General features: G+C 39.1%; 1 non-coding gene across 1 annotated transcript; it reads left to right on the forward strand.

The window, feature by feature from the left end:
* Positions 1–1,087: 1,087 nt before the first annotated feature.
* Positions 1,088–1,194, forward strand: LOC115500231. The gene has a single exon (XR_003964467.1). It is a non-coding gene; the product is annotated as a U6 spliceosomal RNA (small nuclear RNA).
* The last annotated feature ends 5,754 nt before the right edge of the window (positions 1,195–6,948 follow it).

The raw sequence follows: 6,948 nt of genomic DNA on the forward strand, positions 1-6,948 counted from the left end.
GGTTGCAATGATGTTAACTTTTTTTTCTTTTTTTTTTAATTTTCTTTTTTTCTTTTTAAAAGTTTATATCCAAGTTAGTTAGCATATAGTGAAACAATGATTTCAGGAGTATATTCTTTAATGCCCCTTACCCATTTAGCCCATCCCCCCTCCCACAACCCCTCCATCAACCTTCAGTTTGTTCTCCATATTTGAGTCTCTTCTGTTTTGTCCCCCTCCCTGTTTTTATATTATTTTTGTTTCCCTTCCCTTAAGTTCATCTGTTTTGTCTCTTAAAGTCCTCATATGAGTCATATGATTTTTGAGTCATATGATTTTTGTCTTTCTCTGACTAATTTCACTTGGCATAATACCCTCCAGTTCCATCCACGTAGTTGAAAATGGCAAGATTTCATTCTTTTTGATTGCCAAGTAATACTCCATTGTGTGTGTGTGTGTGTGTGTGTGTGTGTGTGTGTGTATATATATATATATATATATATATATACATACCACATTTTCTTTATCCATTCATCCATCGGTGGACATTTGGGCTCTTTCCATACTTGGGTTGATAGTGCTGCTATAAACATGGGGGTGCATGTGTCCCTTCGAAACAGCACACCTGTATCCCATAGATAAATGCCTAGTGGTGTAATTGCGGGGTCGTAAGGTAGTTCTATTTTTAGTTTTTTGAGGAACTTCCATACTGTTTTCCACAGTGGCTGCACCAGCTTGCATTCCCAGATGCTAATTTTTTAAAAATGTTTATTTATTCATTTTGAGAGAGAGACAGAGAGACAGAAGGACAATCCCAAACAGGCTCCATGCTGTCAGTGTGGAGCCCGATGTGGGGCTCTATCTCATGAACTGTGAGATCATGACCTGAGCCAAAATCAAGAGTTGGATGCCCAACTGAATGAGCCACCCAAGCACCCCACTATGATGCAAATTTATGAATATTCTCATTCTCCTTTTCTGGGTACATGGTGGGATTGTGCACACTTAACCTCTTTGAAGATATGTATGGCCTTATGACTTGCCTTAGTTGAAGAAGTGTAAGTAGAAATGATGAGCAAACAGAAGCTTTAGAAATAAATGAGGGATTGTACTTGCTTTGGGAGCACATATACTAAAATTTGAATGATACAGAGAAGATTAGCATGGTTCCTGCACAAGGATGACACACAAATTTTTGAAGTGTTCCATATTTTTAAGAACTTATAAAACTCAATGCCTAAAAACCAAATAATCCAATTAAAAAATGGATAGAGGACATGAACAGACATATCTCCAAAGAAGACATCCAGATGGCTAACAGACACAAGAAAAGATGCTCAACATCACTCATCATCAGAGAAACACAAATCAAAACTACAATGAGATATCACCTTACACCTGTCAGAATGGGTAAAATGAACAATTAAGGTAACAACAGGTGTTGGCAAGGATGTGGAGAAAAAGGAAACCTTAGGAACTGGGAATGCAACGTGGTGCAGCTGCTGTGGAAAACAGTATGGAGGTTCCTCCAAAAATTAAAAATTGAACTACCTTACAATCCAGCAATTACACTACTGTGTATTTGCCAAATACAGGAACAGTAATTCAAGGGATACATGCACCCTATGTTTATAGCAGCATTATTTACAATAGCTAAGGAAACAGAAGCAGCCAAAGTGTCCATCAACTGATGAACGGATAAAGATGTGATAGATAAACAGATAGATAGAATGGATATATAATACATATTAGAATGGATAAAAATGTGAGATATATATATATATATTATACAGAATGGATATATATTATATAGAATGATATAGATATATAGATATATAGAATGGATATATATATATATATATATATATATATATATAGAATGGATATATATAAAGGTTCTATTCAGCCATAAAAAAGAATGAAATCTTGCCATTTGCAACAACACGAATGGATTTAGAGAATATAATGCTAAGCAAAATAAGTCAGTCAGAGAAAGACAATATATATATATTTCATATGTGGAGTTTACAACAAAAAACAAACAAGCAAAAGGGAAAAAATGAGAGCAAAAGCAAGAAATAAACTCTAAACTATAGAGAATAATCTGATGGTAATCAGAGGGAAGGGCATGGGGAGGTGGGTTAAAGAGGTAATGGATATTGGGGCACCTGGGTGGCTCAGGTGAGTTAAGCATCCAACTCTTGATTTCAGCTCAGGTCATGATCTCATGGTTTGTGAGCTCGAGCCCCAAACTGAGCTCTGCATTGACAGTGTGGAGCCTGCTTGGGGTACTCTCTCTCTCCTTCTCTTCCCCTCCCCTGCTCTCTCTCCCTCTCTCTCTCTCTCTCTCTCTCTCTCAATAACTAAGTAAAATAAACTTTAAAAAAAAGAGAAGTGATGAGGATTAAGGAGAACGCTTGTCATGAGCACAGGGTGATGTATGCAATTGTTGAATTACTATATTTTAAACCTGAAGCTAATATAACACTGTATATTAACTAATTGGAATTAAAATCATTTTTTTTATTTTAAAAAGAAGTCATTGAGAGATTCATCACATGTTCTCTCCCCCACCTCAGGGACTGTGGAAACACAGCCCCACTTTGCTAGGGCTGCCATAACAAAGAACCACAGACCGAGTAGTTTACACAGCAGAAATTTGTTTCCCCACAGTTCCAGGAGCTGGAAGTCCAAAATCAAGGTGTCAGCAGGATCAGTTTCCTCTAAGGCCTTTGTCCTTGTACATGGCTGTCTTCTCCCTGTGTCTTCATGTGGTCTTCCCTTTGTGAATTTCTGTGTCCTTTTCTTCTTAGGACATCAGTCAGATTGGATTAGGGTCCATGCTAATGACCTCATTTTAACTTATTTATCTCTTTAAAGACCCTATCTCCAAATACAGTTACATTCTGAGGTACAGAAGAGAGGACTTCAACATATGAATTGGGGGGACAGGATACAACTTAGCCCATAACAGACATGACAAACCTTTATAGTAGAACAGTATGTGCTACACAGTGAATGCTCAATAGATTCAACTATTATATGCTATCATTATCTTTTAAATACACGGATAAGAAAATGTATTCAAGATACAGTGTTACATGAAGAAAGAACACGTTTGATATTATCCCTATTTATTTAATTAGTTAATAAGTAAACAAACAAATGATATTGTGCTCTTAAAGAAAACTTAATCTAAAACATATGCCAATCTAAAAAGGCTATATACTGTATGGTTTCAATTATATGACACTCTGGAAAAGGCAAAACTATGCAGACATTAAAAAGATCAGTCTTTGTCAGACATTGTGGGAAGGGGAGGGATGAATAGATGGAGTACAAAGGATTTCTAGGATTTTAGAGCAGTAAAACTATTCTGTATGATGTTATAATGGTGGATACATGTCATCATACATTTGTTGAAATCCATAAAATGTACAACACCAAGAACCTTAATGTAAACAAGGACTTGTTGATAATGATGCATCAATGTGGATTCACTGATTTTTAGACTATATTTGTACACTATATTTGCAGTGTAACAAGTGTATCACTCTGGTGGAAGCTATTGACAGTGGGAGGGGTTTTGCTTGTTGGGGAGCAGGGGGACCTATGGGAAATCTCTGTACTTTCTGCTCAATTTTGCTATGAATCTAAAATTGCTACTAAAAATAAAGTTTGTTAAAAAATTTTAATACAAAAAAAAGCTGAATTGTTAATGATGATGAGGTGAGGGTGGGGGTGGGGTTAAAGGACAAATTATGGGGGTACCTGGGTGGCTCAATCAGTTGAGAGTCTGACTCTTGATTTCGGCTCAGGTCATGATCTCACAGTTTGTGGGTTCAAACCCTGTGTGGGGCTCTGCACTGGCAGTGCACCTGCTTGGGAGTCTCTCTCTCTCTCTCTCTCTCTCTGTCTCTGTCTCTCTCTCTGTCTCTGCCTCTCTCTCTCTCTCTCTCTCTCTCTATGCCCCTCCCACACATTCTTTCTCTCTTTCTATCTCTCTCTCAAAATAAATAAATAAACTTAAAAAAAGACAAATTATGAGGATTTTTCTGTCACACATTTTGGTGATTGAGTTCCTTAAATTTTTTGTGTCTATAAGTTTACAATCAGAAACAAATATATAAGAAAGCAAAAGTAAAAGGATGGCCAACTCCTCTAGGATGAATAATAAAAAACAAAGATGGCAGAATCCACACCCCACATTTCTGTCTCACGAGGCCTAGTACACAGCTGTTGCTCAATAGAATTTGGCAAAATCTTCAACTGCTCATTAATAGTCTCAGCCAGCATACCACCTCTAAGAGATTCTCTAGGGAGAAGGCCCCATCTTCTCAGAAGCAACCATTGCCCTTTTGCCAGTGACTCCTGGCTGGGACTGATTACTCCAAAGGACAGAACAGGGACTTGGGAGGAGCAAAGACCACTATGGGTATGTGAAGAGGTGTTCAGATATCCACAGAAATGGTCCCCAGAGGAGGGCCAAGCCATCAGATCCAGAACTGGCAGGGCAGGGACTTCTGTAGGGGCATTTAGAGACCATTGGGCATGATGAGACTTTTTGAGCCAATATAGTAAACAGCAAACCTATTGGGCCTTTTTCCCTCCCGCTAGCTGTATTTTTTGTAAAACATGATAGAAGCTATACTTGGACTTGGGGTCTGGTTTCTAATTCCAGTTTTACTGCTTATTGCCTCTGTGCCCTTGAGAAACTGTAGAGGCTTTTTCACTATAATTTCCTAAGGAGTCCCTGGCATAATGTCAGTACTCAGCTGATTAATGGATTAAGGTATGTCTGCAAGAAGTGAACAGCACTAGGGTGAACTTGAGGGATTTCTAGGTAGGGAGTAAGGGTGTAGGAAGCAGAAGAAAGGCAGGGCAAGGCTTCCATGCCCTCTGGAGCCCTTAGTTCTGTTTTCTAATATCTACAAATGTGGAATCTAATCTAACAATACAAATTTTCAAGTATTCCCAAGGAGAATAAATGAATCTCCCGAGGGGGATAAAATAGATTCCTGAGGTGCCAAGTAAAGGAAGATCTGGAAGAGTCCTAGTGGTCCTGGAGGTGGCAGGGTAGAGATCTGTTACACTGGGACAGGCCCGAATGGCTAAAAGCTTGGGTTTTTATGACCATTTGGATGTGGGAGATGAGGCCTAGGTGTATTCAACTTCTTGAATAGAAGTTCTCCCTGGTAGCTATAGTGACTCTTAGAAAAGCATCTCTGGCCAACAATAGAAGTAACTTTTGGCCACCTCTGAATGACCCAGGCAGGTGCTGATTTTCATAGCATTTCCCCAAGCCAAATGTAGCTTTGATTGATTAATCTAAGAATGGATGTAAATTTCATGTCCACCTCCACAATTTAAAACTTTCTTCTAGTAATCACTCAAGTGTTAGAGTCAGGCATACCAGCATTGTTCAGAATGGTAAAACATTGGGAATACAAAAATATCCATTATTAGAGAACTGGTTAAGTATGCTGTAACGTGCCAGTTACTTATTGCCACACAATTCCAGATTCATATTTATTGCCTGCTCTGAAAAAATGGATCTGGGCCCATTAAATAGTTTTTCTTTGCCAACACAAGATGTTACACTCAGTCAACAGAGGGTGATGGAAGGCCACTAAAAGAAAAAGAGCTTTTTTCTTCCTAGTTCTCCAGTAGATTGTCACCAGGCTCAGGCAGAATATGCTTTTTCTCCACTGCCTAACTCCAAGTGGTATTTTCTCTACTGTCTGCTAGGCTTCTGTTTTTAACAGCTCTCAACAGGCTGGATAGCCAGAAGCCCAGAGTGCATGTGCCTGTAGCTCAACACCGGTAGCTGCTCATGGTACCCTCTCCTCTGTCCCTTGTGTGCACATACCAGGGCCTGTGGGACTTCCATATAATGAGCCAGCCACCTGAATTTTCTTCCATGCAGTGTCCTGGAGACTCCCCACCCCAAGCTACACGTAGAAGTATGCTCCATTCCTGCAAAGCAGGACCTCCCCAGCTTCTGGTCCCAGCATTGCCAACAGTGGCACCTGTCTCCCTCTGTGCACTTCCTCCCCCATAAGCCTTCACTCTTCTGAGCTCTGGAGTGCTATTTCTGCTTTCCCAGTGATTATGCACCATCCTGGCCTGACAAAGCAGCAAACTTCTCCACCATCCAGTGGACTCAAAACACACCTTCCTTAATGAAGTCTGAACTCCTTTCCAACTTTGTCCTTTCTTGGGTACCCTCCATTAGCCCTAAAGTACCCTTTAGAATTCCTTTTCATTCTTCTTCTTTTTTTAAATTATAGATGACAATGTTACAGTGGTTTCTGGTGTATAACATAGTGATTCAACAAGTCTAGACGTCGTGCTGTGCTCATCACAGCTGCCACCAGCTGTACCAGCTATCACCATACAACACTATTAAAATACCATTGACTATATTCCCTATGCTGTGCCTTTTACCCCTATGACTTATTCATTCCATAACTGGAAACCTTTATCTCCTCCTCCCCTTCACCCAATTTCCCCATTCCCCCACCCACCTCCCCTCTAGCAACCATCAGCTTGTTCTCTGTATTATGGGTCTCTTTCTGCTTTTTGTTTATTCATTTGTTTTGTTTTTAGATTCCACATATAAGTCAAATCATATGGTATTTGTCTTTCTTTGACTTATTTCACCTAGCATAATACCTTGTAGGTCCATCCATGTTTTGCAAATGGCAAGATATCATTCTTTTGTACTTTCTTAGTAGTTACTGTCCTATCTCTTGTTAATAATTCTCTATATTAACTCTCCCATTGAAATTACTGTGTGTTCTTGTCTTCTGTTTGAACCCAGACTGATATATAAAGCATTATCACACAACAGAATATTTTGTGTCCATTAAAATGATGATGTAGATCTATTTATTGACATAGAACAGTGTCTATGACATTGCTGAGTGAAAAAATCAGGTATGTAAAATTATATGTGTATATACACAT

The sequence above is a fragment of the Lynx canadensis genome, chromosome D4 (genome assembly GCF_007474595.2).
Source record: "Lynx canadensis isolate LIC74 chromosome D4, mLynCan4.pri.v2, whole genome shotgun sequence".
Lineage (NCBI taxonomy): Eukaryota > Metazoa > Chordata > Mammalia > Carnivora > Felidae > Lynx > Lynx canadensis.